The 16505-nt window shown below is 37.5% G+C and overlaps 1 protein-coding gene across 20 annotated transcripts in view; it reads right to left on the reverse strand.

Moving 5' to 3' along the window:
* Positions 1–16505, reverse strand: part of RBFOX1 (RNA binding fox-1 homolog 1) — a 1275045-nt gene that overhangs the window by 678624 nt on the left and 579916 nt on the right. Inside the window, exon 1 of one of the 20 annotated variants that reach the window (XM_062639433.1) lies at positions 6868–6900. The exons of 18 other annotated variants lie outside the window; for them this stretch is intronic. The gene's annotated coding sequence lies outside the window, so the exon portion shown is untranslated. Of the gene's footprint in view, positions 1–6573; positions 6779–6867; positions 6901–16505 lie in introns of those variants that run through there. One more of the 20 variants, XM_062639431.1, reaches the window with a different exon arrangement.

The raw sequence follows: 16505 nt of genomic DNA on the forward strand, positions 1-16505 counted from the left end.
TGTGTGGGACATGTAATTGAAGTGCAAATTGGAATCTCTGTCACAAAAGACTGACACAGGTGGAAGGGGAACCTTTTTTTCCTTTGGGTCCACAGAGAAGATGAAACATGAACATCACCTGCAGCATGGGAGATTTTCATTTGTCTAGAAAAAATACCCAACTTTCTGAGACAGTAAAGATAGTTAAGCGCTGGAACAGCTAATCTAGAAGTTGATAACTTCCCTTATTGACCGCTTTTAAGGATTAGCTATATGCCTGTCACAAATGACACTTTTAAAGATGATTTTTTCACAGAGTAAGGTAGGACCCAGTGGTATGGAAGCATGGTCCTCTCCATCACTGCTTTTCTATGATCACTTGAATATGTCATGTTAACATCAGGATGGAATTTTGTTCAGTGCTTGCTCAGTTACGTGCAGGTGGAAACAAACAAAAGCAGAATTACCATACTGCCTCCCCTTTTCAGAATGCCTTGCCCCAGGTCTGAATCATAATAATTAATTAAAAGAAATGCTAACATACAAACATGCTGCTTCTTTTAATTAGAAGAAATACTAGCATACAAACAGGCTTGTGCTTTACTCTATTTTTCATTGTTCGATAGTCAATGGTTGCTACAGGAATAGTATGTGAGATAACAGCTGTATAACATGGTTGATTTTTATTATTTGCATTTACTCATTTAAGAAGATTGCTTCTTTTTAGTTATGGCATGACTTGAATGGATTTTTTCCTCCAATAGGACATGCAAGGATTGTGCAGGAGCTCAGTCTGCTGCACTTAATGGCCTAGCCAAAAGAATACCAGCATCCCTGCATACACTCTGTAGAGTTACATTTCATTGAGAATTTACAGACTGTAACACATCTCAGGACTGAGCTCTTCTCTGACTCCAGTTTTCTAGCCTTAAAAACCAGCCTCAAGTCACTATATTAATTAGGGGTGCAACCAGAGAACCGCAGCTTCCACACCAAGTTGGCAAACCACTCTGTTCTCATAAGTCTAACATCCAGGCAAACAAAAGTTCTGCTAAGCTGCTGTACGACTGTGCTAAATTTGATTTACCTCTTCTCAAATTTATAGATACTATTCGGAAAGATGGAGATGTCCTGAAAATACTACTGGAAATAAATACATTAAAATACCCAATACCATTCTTAACATCTGTTATTAAATAATACCTCCTGCTGTGGCTCAAAGAAAGAACTACCATGAAAAAAAAAGGCTCATACTTCCAGATATGAAAGTCAAAATTGATTCCCATGGCTTCTCTCTTGGTAGAAAGTTCAGTCTGCCATGACTGGATTTTTGACTCTGCTGACACTGGGAAAGCCTCTTGACTGGACTGAAATCCTACTTGAAATAAGATCTGTTTCTTTAACAATTTTGCTCCACCACACAAACAGCAGTATCCTGATTTACCTGGTAACTACCAAGATTAGTGCAGAATTATAGCCTCATGTGGTGCTGGCTTAACTGGCAAGTTGGAAAAACAGGACATCGTGCCACTGTTCAGCATACAGACCTGATTAATACATGTTTTAAAAATATAAAAAGCCTTCAAATGAAAACATTAGATGATAACTCATTTTTAATCTAGTCTTGCAAAATATTCTAACAAAAATCAATGGTTTGAGATTCCTGTGTATCAAAACCAAGTATCAAACTTTCCCTGCCCACACAGCTGACAGCAGATTTATTCTTCTGAAAGATGAATCTCTCCTTTTACACACACCACTTGTTGATATCACACATTAAAAGGTTGGGTCATGACAAATCAGAAGCCAGAGCTGAACTGCGGTCCCCGGGATTACAATACCACAGGACACATTGTGTCAGAAAGGTCATTTTAAAGAGGTGAACACTTGATGGTAACACAAAACCATAAGTCATCTAAAACAGTACAAAAGGAGAGAGCCATGATCCTGCATTAGGGCTTGATCTAAATGTCATGTTCTTAGAAGACCTGATCCAGTTCTTCAAAGATACTGAGTCTCATCTTAAATAACATTAACCACTGAAATGATGCTATTTTTGTTAGAGCATCATAATAGTGCAAGTTCTCAGCAGCAGCCTAGTAACTCCCCAAATAAGCAGCAGTGATGTGCCACAGGTGCCTCTCATTTACATTACTGTAACAGGTTTTAAAGTAGAGACCAGTCAGATTCAGGTTAATTACCAGTCAGAAACATTCTCATCATTCCTGGATTCCTAATATTCATGTAATCAGAAAATTCAACTTTAACAAGGAAAACAGTCATGTTAAAGACTTGTAAGCACCTGTCTAGAAAGCATCTCAGCACAAGTACACAGAACAACTTCCATTAGTAAAGGGTGGGAAGTTATTCTTAGCTTTTTACATCGCACTCCAAGATACAAGCAGTAAATCAACAATCTTTGCTCAAGCTCTATTCAAGTTCAGGTTGGTCTGTTAAGTTTTTAGTACCAAGACTTCTATCTGGTTACTTCACTCCCCTTTCCTACCCGGTTCAATTTGCAGTAACTACTAGATAGGAAACCTGCTTAAAATTACTGAAAATCAAATCCATAAAAACAAAGGCACAAACAAAACGGATCCTCTTGCCTTCCACATGAAGGATTCTGTTGGATTTCTAATAATCTTTAGGAAAATCTTATTTCTAATACATATTAAATATTGATTGAAATTCTTTTATTAACTCCTAAATATTGAACCAGACTATTTTTAATGATCTCTACCAAACTGCAGGCACATGAAAGTGAGGTGAATGATATATGAACTCCAGGTATACTAAACTGAATAAAGTATTAATGTTTGCTTCTCCTGAGAATAAACATATTTACATACAAACTGAAGGTGCAAATGCAAAGCAAGAGGATTTTCAAGAGTTCCTGGGTCTGGAGTTGTACTTTTTTTTTAACACCTGAGAGAAGGTGTTAAAGAAGAACACATTATGAAGTTTTTATGCATTAAAAAAAAATAAAAATAGTGGAAGCATATTAAGTTGAGGCAGTAAAACTGGGCTTTTTGTCATGTTTGATTGCTTGAACTCATTAACTAGTTGTTCTGACTCAAGCGGTTTCTCCGGTTTAGTACTTCAAAAAAAGTTTGTGTGTGACTCTGTGTTTGTGAAAGGCAACTACTAAGCCCCTGTGATATTATGTTTTGGTTTTTCTTAATATCCCTGACCATCAGAAAATTCTCACTCTTCAGAAGCCTTACTGGTGAGCATGAAATCTGTAATTAGCAGCAGAATAAAAATAGTCTCTGACTATAACCTGGTGGAAGCTGCTATACTGGGCTTTATTGTCAAAGACAAGAAGGGAAATAGCGGTCTATGCAACTGAACATGGTTAAATGAAATCAAATGCAGACTGGGCATGACAAAGAGAAATATAAAGCAGAAATGTTTACTCTCTATTCCAATCTCCCAAAGCAAACACATTCTCACACTGTACAGACTGAAGATCAAGTAAAATGAAAGCAGTACGTGTACAATGTCACTGAAGACAGCAACTTTACTACATTCTTTACTACATTAACATCTCCATTTGATGCCTTAAAAATAAAAATTTTTAAAAAAAACAAAATGAAAATACTTACTCCTGCAGTTACAGAACTCCATGACTGACAAGAAATCTCAGGCTTTAAACTTAAAACTTTACTGATAAAAAATTTACAAAGAAATGCTAACAGAGAAGTCTCTCAAACATCTATTTCTCTTTGCTAACCTAATTGTCTGGTATCTCGCAATCTCAGAGCTCTTGAATTTTTGAGAAAACGTATTAATGATGCGCCTTCTTAAATGAAAAGCCTGCACTTCCATCTGGTGCCTATGTACTTAAGTCTTGTATCCAAACAGGCATACCTGTGAAGATCAATCATCTGTCTGTGTATTCCACTGCATTTGTTATTTCCTAGCAACTCAATTTATGAGGACTATTCCTTTAGAACACACTCCCAAACAAAATTAAAAGCAGGTAACTTTTCCAAATTTATCTTGAGATGGATTGGAAATATTACTATTTATGGAAGAATAGTAGTTTTGAAAAGTTAACCTTATTCTCCCAAAAAGTTAATAAGTTTCAAAAGTCACGCTTAGTTCCTAGAAGATGTTGTAAATTCCAACCCAGTCTTACACATTGAAACCCCAAAATACTGAAAAATCATCTGAGGTAATCAAGGCCCTCTGTAGTTTTTGTCCCCTCTCGGAACTGTAGAAATAAACTATCTTGTGACATCATCATTCTAAGAAAAACATCAAACTCTCTATCACTGAAGCCAACCAAGCACTTGACTTAAATAGGGTTGAGCTATCTTAAAAGTAACTCCTTCTTAGCATATTACTTAAATAAAAATAGGAAGTAAAATTTAGACAAGATATTTTCTGTGGTTAAAATTTTTTACACATTTTCCCCTGTTTTACTTTTCATGGTTTTACTTGTTCACAATTACTGCCACAATAGCTCACATTTTCTCTTACTTCTGTTTTCCATTTGATGTTTTATTTGCCATTTCTAACATATTTATCTTAATAAAATTTATTAATACTTAATAGTTATATTTTTAATGACAATATAAAAAGTCCAAACTTCCAACATTAGACTTAAGTAATTTTTCTAGACCTTTTTTAGCATTTAGAATATTACAATGCTATCACTGTATGAATCAATCTATTAGTTGTTCCTGGAAAAGTTTTGTGGTTCTTGAGCAAAACTGAGACCCTAAATGAAAATTTTATCCAAAAAAAAATTAACAATTGCATGATAAAGATGCTATTGAAGTAACCGGTTTGAAGTTATAATGACTGAATATAACACCTTGCTAGATAGTACTTAAAAAGTTGTTTCATCCATCTACTGTTGTCATTCTGACTGCAAATATTCATTCATGTAGGAGTAGGTAAAAACCTAAAGCTCAATCTTTCTAAAACTGTGTTTGGAAAAGAGTATAATTAATTCTATTTTCACTTGCCGAGGTATCAGTGTACTGGATATTGAGATGGCACTGACTAAATATAACTTCTTGCCCACGTACTAAAGGGAACGCAATGGGAATGTGCGATATTTTTTACATCTAAAATACCAAGAAATATGGTACTGCTTTAGGAAAGAAAACTCTGAAACAGATAATCAAATCTTATCTAATAGATACATGGTTTAAAGGAAGTAAAACGGATGACTGACAGACACTACACATGCACTCAGAGAAGCACTTACAGAGAATCAAACCCAGAAGCCCATAGTTTCCATTAAATGAATCAAATATGAAACCAGTGATGCATACACCACTTCTCTAGCTGTAGAAAAGAGAACGCTCTTCACTTAACAATTTTGCTCACTTTTCACAAGTCAACCTCATTCAAAAACAGATCAACATGAATACCAAATATATAAGAAAAAAGCTGTAATTTATGTACAGAATATCAAGACACACAATCTTTATACATGTCTATTGCTTCATTTTAGAACTACGTATGAAACCAATGTACTGTACAGAAACCATTTTTTTAAACATATTTCATAAGCAAAAGTAATTGTGAACTTTCTATTTAATACCTGCATAAATCCTAATTACATCTGCATCAAGACCAAATACCTATCATTACAGAACTGACATATAAAAGACTGGTTTGGATCTCACTAAATTCCTGAATACGCAGCTAAATAAAATACATGACACGGAATTTAATGTAGGGTCCTGACAGCAATGTGATTTTATGGTGCCTAAGCTGCTAACCCAATCCTTACTGTCTGAAATGTAGCATGCCACTACTGGATTGTGCCATAGGCTCCAACATGTGACAGTCAGCCTTTTTAAATACACAATACTCCTAAGTGGGGAAGAGATTCCTTGTTCAAATGCTAGCAAAAACCACTCTCCCCGCTCCTCTCAACATTTTTTCACACTTTGAAGTGTGCGGGTTTTTTAGAGAAAAATAACTGCTAAAGTCATTAAAAGTATTTAAATTACTCCACAATAATATCCAGCTGGCAACCGGTATGCACTTTTAAATCCCAGTCTTTTACACTCTATTTCTGGCTTTTTTTTTTTTTGTTTTTTTTAATGTGCATGTATATATAAATGGGTTGTTAGCTAAATTTATCTGCATGTTTAAATTGCATATATTGAGAATCAATATATTGAGAATATATTGATTGCTGTTGGTTTATCCCATGTGTTTTAACAAGTACAGAAAAAAAACTTTAAATTCCTCATATAAATTGTGTTTTCCAACATCATGATTCTATGCCGATAATACACATGTATCCTAAAGTTAAATACACAACCGGGTTGGTCAAGAACCCTGTAAACCGTCAACTAAGAGTAATACTTCACCTGACAAAACCATTTCTAATGAGATTCCTGCCACTATTCATATCAATGCTAACATACGTCCCATCAAAAGCAAGTGAAACAGCGCTTTAAAGATGAAGTTCACATAAACTTCAGCCAGGCACAGGTTACGGACAAACAATGCCCGCACCCGTTGTCTTCCGCAAGCACGCACACACTCCGGCGCTCACTCACACCGACAAGCCCATGCCGCGCACACACACAGGCACAGCCAAGAACATACCGACGGACGTACCGTGCACTGGAAAAGCAGCCCCGCAGCCAACCTGAGTTCAGAGCGGACACAGCCCAGAGGAGCCGGCAGCCCAACGGCGTGCCTCCCGACCTGCTCCCACCTTCATCCCGCCGCGGCTCGGCCCGAGGCGGCGAGCACACACCAGCCCCGCAGCCTCCGCGCCGGGGCGTCTCTGGCGGCTGCGGAGCCCCACCAGCAGCCAAACATGCCCCCGGCCCCCGCCCGGGGCCGCTCTCCGCCGCGAGCAAGGGCTGGCTGCCCGCTCGCACGCCGCCGGCCCCGCTCCCGCCTCACCTGACGGGCGCCTCCCCCGCCCGCGCCAGCCGCCGGGGTCTCATGGCCGGCTCCCGAACAGCCCCCGCCGCCGCGCCGGGCGAAGCCGGGCAGAGCGGCGGCGACCCCCGCCCCCGCCACCCCCCTCCGCGGCTGTCCCGAGGCACGAGCACCCGCGTACCGCTCCGGCCTCACGGCCGGCACGTGACCGAGCGGGGACTCGCCCCTCCCGGTGCGGGACAGCGCTCGGGTCCCGCGGCGTGACTCTCCGTACCTCCTGCTCCTGGCCCTCGCGCGGCCCCTGCAGCGCTCGCGTTCAGTGGAACCGCTTGGGTTGAGGCGCAGCTCAGCTCAACCTCACAGCCCTGCCGAAAGGGAGGTGGGCAGGGGGAGAACTGATTACAGCCGATAACCCATTTATGGAACATCTTCATGCACGTACTAAAAACTAGATACGTACTAAAATACTAGACATGGTGCTAAAGTCTGCAAGACTTCACGAGTTCGATTAGTCTATGTAAACAAAACGGTTAACATTTTGCTAAACTATTTAACCAAAACAGTTAACATTTTCCTTAAATGTTGATTCATTTCTTGTGAAATGCTGAATGTGTTTAATAATAACAGCATTACAGACCAAGTTATTTTTACGACAAAGACTGGCTGGATCTAAGGCAGAACCTAACCCCCTTCCACAAGAGATGACAGCAACTAACCTATTTGTGGAGCAAAGAAAAAAAACCACACAACTGTTTCAGACAGACATTAAAACCTGATGTCTTTCACCCCACAAAATCACTGTGGGTAAGTTGTTACTTCAAAGTACATCTACTTACCAACTGGAGTTCCAAACTGCGAACAAAGAACCACTTCTACGTGAGTGAGACATTCTAAGGATACCGCTCAGAGGAATTCTCCAATTCTACACCATGTCATACCACACAGGTACTACTTCTCAAAATAAGAAAACGTTCAGTAAAACATCCTTCCACATGTGTCATTATTCTGTAATGGAAAGGGAGATCTATCGCTAAGAAAATTATTTCTGTTAATCACTTCCTTATGTAAGTCAAAGAATTTTCACTCATTTTTGGCAGAACAGGAGACACAGGGTTAAATGTGTTCTATGAAGATTTAAAATCTACAAAATAATGGTAGGTTCAGATTCTGATTTGATAAGGTTTTCCTTCTTTTGAAGATTTTGTTGTTGTCATGCTCACCTTATTACCTGAAAGGAAAACTATCTGCCTACACAGACTGGGGGACAATTAAGGCATCACAATAAGACATGAGGGTATAATTTAAAAAGCAGAATGTTTCACAGACTGGCCTGACCACTGGGCTAACAGCCAAAACAAATCTCAGAGCTCACATCAGCTTATTGTGTGGCCTTGACCAAATTATTCATCTCCTCAGTTTTCCCCCTTGTAAAATTATAATAATAATACTTACACAGTGCCCATCTCCTATCTCTTACTTCTCAGGAGGGCTCTGAGGATGAATGAGCCTACACTGCTCTGAAAATTAATAAACACTTAACTGCTAAGACAGAGTTAATATGTTTCAGAGCATTAAAGCCCTGAAATACACAACATTCCAATTAAACCACCTTGAATATCCAAACATGGATGAACTAAAACACAGGGGTTACTAAAATACCATCTCCCACCATTTACAAACAACAAAATACTACGGTTGGCATTGAGTTCTGTTATTTAAATGCGATTGTGATCTCTGCCCATTCTTAGTACTAAGCTCAGAATTACCTTACAGAAGCACCAGCAGCAGTTGCCACTGCTATTATACACCATGGCAGGTTTGCTTAGAGCTCTAGCAGTCAGGAACACGACCATTGCCTCTGGCCTGGTGTGTGCAGCCCTTGGAGCACATATGGCCATTTGGTCAGAGGATCAGCAATTCTGGCAGAGGCTACGTGTGGTACGCGATGCTGTTCTTCAGAGATTGCAGTTCTTAATTCAAATAATGAAAAAGAGTTTAAACTAAATTAATTATCTCATTAGCAAGAAATATGGGGGAGAAGCACTGTCAAAGAACATAACTGCTGCAGAACAAGCTGCATCATTCACGAACTTGTGACAATAATCAGGGGATCAATCAACCTAACAGTACAAATTTCTATATCCAACTTAAAAAGGGAAAGGGATAGAATAGTAAAGTCCCATTTTGATCTATAGAATAAATTATTTTGATAAAAAAATTGACGCATTTATACATTCATTTTTCACCACTCTCTCAAAATGGTGGATAATTTTGGTTTTCTGATTGTTCCTTCCACCTCACATATGAACAAGAGATAAAATTATTTCAATGCTCTAACACTCAAATGATGCCACTGCTTGTCATCACATTATGTCTCCCACTAATTAGAAGTTATAAATAAATTCAGTTGTTTATTATCCAAGCCCTTACATCCATTTCTCCTTAAAAAAAAGGAAGCATCTTTCTTCTGATTTTTTCACTTTACAAAGAAAATTACTTCACAGAGAAGTAGACCGAAACATGCTTTAGCTGGGGTCTTGGTAGTCCTGGGGTGATGGTTGGACTCAATGATCTTAAAAGTCTTTTCCAACCTGGTCGATTCTATGATTCTATGAAGCAAAGTCGGTGCCTTTTAGTGAATGGTGTGGTTTACTGAGTTTTTTTTAGAACTGATCCAAAGGCATCTGTGTGATACAAGAAAGCTTGCAGCTGAAAATCTTTATAGTGAATTACTGATTTAGTCTTAATATCTTGAATTAAGTTTCTGTGCTATAGGAACTATTAAAAAACAACACAATATTTGAAGGAAAATGAAGATTGGTAAAATCCAAAAGTAGCATTTTGAGCAGAAGGTAATTCTGCACTTGTACAGTTTTAAAAATACCTTTTATACAGGACAGTGAAATGTGGTTTAATCTTCAATGCATTTATATGTCAAACACATGGGGGCTCTCCATGCCTGATGGATTACTGCTGAAATGATTTCTTTCTACATGCAATCTAATGATGCAGAATTATTACAGAAGGTAAGCCTAATGAAGCATATTCAGATGGAAAAGTAGCATGCAATTTATGATAAACATGCTGCAGTTTTATTCCAAAATGGTTTATGGTTCCAGTGCGGAGTATAAGGGAGATGACTGACATGTTAAGACACACAACATCAATCATCTATCACCATCTTTAAAAGCCAATCAAAGCTGAAGGAAACCTAAATCCAAAGATTCATAATGTTACAGTGATGCTAAATATAATTCTTTGGTGAAAATCTAAATTACAAGGATATTAAAACCTGAACTATCTAAACAGATACAAACAGAAAACACAAGTTTTCCTCTACCAAGCAGGATTTAAAATGTTCTCCAGGGGCTGGATCCTGCAAGCATCAACAATATTATTACCTCACAATGACACTAACTACAGAAGTACCGAACAATAAATGGGTTTAAGCATTAGACCTGTGTAAGGGATGTTCAAAAGAACTTGAGATATAAAATACCCATACTAATATAAATATCAAGGTGTTTTTACAAGTTATTTTTCTACATATTAAAAATATCAGTATTTTTTATTTAGTCCCTTGCTCACAAATAGTATCTACAAAGAATTTGTAAATGTGATTGTGTCAATCTGAAATGCTTCATTTTACATATGAGTTGGTGGTGTCTTTTTCGAGAAGGTATACTGAAATTGATGTTGCTAATCTCTCTTGTATGTTTTAGTATGGTTTCAGCTCTATATACAGTTACAGTAGTTCACAAATGAGGTAACTTACATAAGTGTCCAAACCCATGCACTTTCATACTTCTGAGGCAATGCTAAATGCAAATTAAATTCAAAATTTTATTTACTATCTTTACACAACCAATTCAGGCCTAGTTCTGTTTGGAAATAAGTGTAAAAAGTCAAGCACCATCAGTAAAATAGTAAGAGGAACATTAGTTCTATGCAGCTTTGATGCAACTAAACTAGTACTGACCTAATAAATATTACTTCAAACCTTGCTGCAAAAAAAAAAGTAAAAGTTTCTCGCATAAATGCTATGAAAGCTGTCACAAAAATAACAAGTCATCCATGTATTCACCCCCTAAAAAGAGCCTGAGATGCATATTTCACAGAATAGTGATTTTTTGCACAGCCACTGCCGCTTAGCAGGTCATGTTCCCAAAATGATCACTTATCCAAAGACCTAAAATAAAGCAAAGTTTCTGAAGATGTATTAGATCTAGGAAAAAATACGTATCTCTTTTTTTTTCAAGTACAAGGAAAGCACAAAACCCCCCAGTTATCAGAAGCATTCATTTTAAGGCTATCAACTATTTATTTGTTTCAGATTGTTGCAATGCTTAATATGAAATGTACAATAACACATCTACCAACTTTGAAAAGTCTTGAAGCAAAATAATACCTTATGTGCTTATAAGTATTTACAACCCTGATGAAATGCTAAACTATTCACAAAAAAATTACAGTACTAAGGCAAAAAATATTTCAGCATAAGCAAGGATTACCAGTTAAGGCTGCAACATGGACTTTCAATGCTTCAATATATATTCCCTTCAAAGGCAATTTGGATCTGCTTTTACACGTTATTCACAAATTCCCATTCTGTATTTAGTAACATTTAGAAAACACAATTGTTTTCTGTATTGTGAACTCAGAATATCTTTCTATTCTGCAATCTATTTTACTTCACAAAGTATTACTGAAAATCATTTCCTTAGTAAAACTGCAAATGGTTAATTTGTCTAAAGAGCTACAGGAGTGGGGAACACAGCTATGACAGTGCTCACCACACCAGCGCAAGAAATGTAAAAACGCGAAGGAAAATACCTGAAAAGGCTGGAAGTGCTATTGCTTGCCACTGTAGATCATTTTGTGTAAAATATACCTTCTACATAATAAAGCACAGCCTACTCCACGAACAGGATCTCTGAGTGCTACTCATAACATCGGATGCAGTCATTAGAAAACATTTTCCAGTCCCAAAACTGGAAGTCACAGAGGGGCCACTGAGGCTTCTGCCTGCCATCCTCTGAGGCACATACCCTCAGAGGAGTCTGAATTTGCACCTTTCACTCTACCTTTATTTCCTAAGTAAAACATGGTGAGCATGACCCCTCATGAGACAGGAGTGAGTCTGATATGTTGCCCATACAGACAGGCAACCATCTGAGGAAATTAAAAAGAACGATGGGCAAGTTACTTAGAGACTTCTATAAAAAAACTGCCCCAGGAAGTGGGCAAAGAAACACTCCTGCACAAATCTGTACCTATGGAGGTACAATAGTCTGTGGAGAAATTGGGTAAATACATTACCTTTTATTCTTATTAATGCCAAATCTTTAGTTTGCAGCTGTATTTATTTTTAGTCAACCTATTTACATTTATAGTTGCTCTCCAGATGGCAAAACATCCCAATGAGACTTATCACTAACATTAGATGAAGTGATATATACTTCCTACTAAAGCACACACAAAGATTTAAATATCTGTATAAATATAGGACGCAATGCACTGCAGGGATCATTACTTGACATACTCTAAACATACTTTCATCGTTTAATAGAACACAATCATGCAAATGTCACAACCCTGTACGTTGTCAGGTAGAAGGAAGAGGATGGGACCACCTCCACCTCAGTTAGCTCGGGCCTTCTCTCCTTTAGTCATGTTGGCACAGAGAATGTCACAGCTTGTGGATGCAAGCAACCACTTGCTTCTACTCATCTGTGGCACAACACAGTTGACTAATTAATTTTTTTAAGTATTCAAGATGTGACACTTTATATATGGGATTGAATAAAGATTAGCATTAGAGTAATCACAAAGCTTTTGTAGCCTCAAATTTGTCTTCTTCCAGCAAAGTTTCCTTTAATGTGCAAATGAACAACGCCACTACATATCTTGAAATAAACAGGCTCATTATGGTCATGGCTTGTCATATATGCAGGCATTCAAAATTATATTAACAGCTTACAGTAAACTGGCAAATAAAGACAGGCTAAATAAAAGATACATAACCAACTGCCTGCTGTCATATCCAGATGCCTTTCATATCAGTTGCATCCCAAAGTGGTTGGGTTAAAATCTTCCTCCTCTTGAATGTTTGTACACTGATGTTGTACAAGTTGCAAGGGCTTTCTTGGCCCAGTTCTAAAGACAGACTGGGTTTCCCAGACCAAGTAAAAAGAAAGCAAAGGGAACATGAAATCATCTCAAAAATTCAATACCAGCAGAAGCTGGGAGGTAGGTTCAGAGGAGAAACTGCCCACACAATGAAAAGCCAAGACAACAGGCAGACAGGCAAGTGAGCTGGCTGGACTCTTCAAAACTCTGAAAATAACTGCTAAGTAAAGGGAACACACTACTTAATTGCCCCCTTTTTTTTTTAGGATTAACTTCTTTTTTTAATCTGTATTCTTCACGGTTTTTGAGATTAACTAAATCTGTATGTCTGGAGTCACTTCACAGGCGTCACCTCAAGCAAAGTAAAAAGGACCAGCATGTGCTGTGGCAAAAAGCAATGATCCTGGTGGCCCTTAGAAAACAAGTAGATTTTTAACAGGAGCCTCGGTGCCAGTTAAATTACATGGTTTCATCTGTAGTTAGATGCAAAAAAACCCCTCAGAAATAGATGGTCTTTTAGGATTTATGGGGACCAATGTTAAGTTTGTTATCCATCAGGGAATGTGTACAGGATATTTTATGTCATCATCTATATATAATGTTTCCAAGAATAATTAGGGCATGATATTTTAAAAACAAACTTCACACATTTTTTCTGACAAACTGTTATGGACTTCTGGTGTTAATTTTAGCAGTTCCAATTGGATTTGGTATGGTTGGAAATGTAAGGGGAAATCTGCAGTTATCAGGATGTGACACTCATCAACACTTTCACAAAATACTGCCTGGATTTGCATAAAGTCTGCAAAGATTCATTTAATATGAGATTTCCCTTGGTTTTACTCCCCATTCAGCCCCATTTGCCCTCCCTCTCTCCTCTGCCACCCCAGTGAGCACTGCTGTAAACAGTTCATAACAAAGCATAAGTAAATGCACTGAATAAGAAAATAAACATATAATTACCCAAAAGCTTATATAACTACATATAATTCTGCAAATTGCTAGTATTTTCCAAGAAATTACTCTGAAAGGGAGAAAAATACTAACTGGATACAACGGCATTCCAAGTCACCTAACAAACCTGGAGATTTCCATTTAAAATTTTTCACGAGCTATGTGGAAGAACCCTGCGTGGCACAGCTTACATACAGCACAGTCACGGCATGTGAGAGATCATGAGAAGATTCCAGAAAATGGATAATCCATGATGGCTGCAAATTTCAGGTTCTGACAAACACAAAATTTTCAAACTAAATTATGCCACTAGCAAGGGAGTCATTTCTTGCTATGCCAATAGCATACAATGTAGCAAGAAATAATAATTAAAAAAAAATAAATCTGGGTCATTTATATATTATTTGGGAAATACAAGCTTCTCAGGAGTCAATCTTTACTAATATTTTTAGATGAACTACATTGTACCTCTTTGACTACATGACTACAACATATGCCACTAAAGCGAACAATGCAATTTGTAACAAAGTTCACAGTGGAAAAAATAGCAACAATTTCATCTTTTGAACTAAAAAAATAAGCCATTTACAAGATCTTTTAAATTCTCATTGAAACTTAATATTCTGCTGAAAAAATGTTTTTTGGTGAGCTTTATTTTTTTAAATTGAATTCCTCTGTAACAACACTTGTTATGTTGAGCTCAGCATTAAAAGGATACATTTAATTTTGAGTAGATTTAGTACGAGATTCAGAATTCAGATTTTAAGCAAAATTCTTTTCCCCATCATAAATTCCTGTAAATACATGTAAATGACAATTCATTTCTGCTATGCTATACTCAAACCCAACCACTTGTGTCTAGGATAAGCTTTGAAATGATTTCAACAATGTATATGTAATTGAACAGCTGTACCAGACAATATATTATTATTTCACTTGCTTGCATTTTGAGCAGATTTACTGACTGTGAGTCTTACTCCACTGTTCCTACTCAACAGATCGTTATCCGTCTCTGATACCTCACTAGCACATGAAAGAATCTTCTAAACAAAAATACAACCTGAATGAGGGCCAGGATGTATTGCTGTATTTTTACTTCCAGTTAAACTCTCAGGCTCAGATCATCTTTATGTCTTGTTAATTACTGAGCAGTGGAAGCATGCCAGGAAGAAAAATGCATTGAAGGGTTCTGTTTGTTTTCTGGATTCTTTTTAAAGATAAATTAGAACATTGGAATTCTGTGAATTTGGGTTTTCCTGCTGAACAACTCTAAACTGTGGTGAGGTCACTTGAGGTGTACACACTCATATCTTTGAAGTTTTTACTCTGAACACTTTTTACCTGGGATTTTATTAAAAAACCAAAAAAAACAACAAACAGAAAACAAACCAAGCTTGATTTTTTTTTCTCTTTAAGTGGAATAAAACTTTCTGTTTCATTTAGTAAGCAGCATTCTCACGCCAATGCTTTAATACTTCCAAAGCAGAAGTGAACACAAAGCAACAGTAGATCTTGCAAGTAAAAACTCAGAAAAAAATTCTGACTTTATATATATCTTACCCATCATAATATTACATGTACCTACATAAAAAAACCCAAACCAAACCAACCAAACAAACAAAAAAAAAATATGCTTGAGGAAATTTTAATATTCACAATAGCTACAACATTAGCTACTCTAATGCCATTTCCCAAGCAATTCTCCTTGAAGAATTCAGAAGTGGTCTGTTAATGACAGCAGAGCACTTTGGTGTTTTCTGGTTGCAAGACTGCAAATGTTCCACTCAAAACTGTAGCATAAGAAAAATATTAATGGAAACCACATTACAGGCTTGCGCAGTGTACTAAGCATCCTAATGTACTCACATGTGAGCTTACTGACCTGGAGACTGAACTGATGGTTATTTTTGGACAGCTACTGCCCAGTCTGTTAAAAAATAAAAAATCTTTACTTTATTTCACTAATTCAGATGGCACAATAGTGACTCTTCTGAACATGTGATTTCTCAAAGCTGTCATGTGTTGTTCATTACAGGCAATGAAAACAAGTTCATCACATTTCACTTCTCCTCATTTCTCTCTCTCTAAGGCATGAGCCTTAGATCAAACCATATGAATGCAACATTATCCCTTGAAAGAAAGTGATGGGAAGCTTACATGAACAGCCCTTTTCTGCCTTGTACCATGTCAGTGTGGCAGGCTGCCAGCTGGGTGAAAAACACTTCAAAATAGAGAACCAGGAAAAGGACACTGTGTACCCTGGTGCTTTATCATGCCCTGTGCCTGAGTATATTGGACATGTTTGCCGGGTCAAGGGGACAGACTGCCCACTTCTCACACCATCCCATACAGTAACTCAGTAATAACTGCTGTACGGATGAAACATTTCTGTGACTAGATGATGATTTGTTTGGGACTCATCCCTTGTGTCTGTGCAACTATGTCTGAAGCATTGAAGAAAGTGTCCCTAGACAAAACTTTGAAATTGGGTGCCAGAAATGTGGTCTCAAGGAACCTGAACCAGGATGAATTTCTCAAAACACTGACCATATTGGAAAACAGACCAAAAATTTTGA

Source organism: Pezoporus occidentalis, unplaced genomic scaffold, assembly GCF_034315485.1.
Source record: "Pezoporus occidentalis ecotype Australia unplaced genomic scaffold, CSIRO_AGI_Poc_V1 ctg60, whole genome shotgun sequence".
Lineage (NCBI taxonomy): Eukaryota > Metazoa > Chordata > Aves > Psittaciformes > Psittacidae > Pezoporus > Pezoporus occidentalis.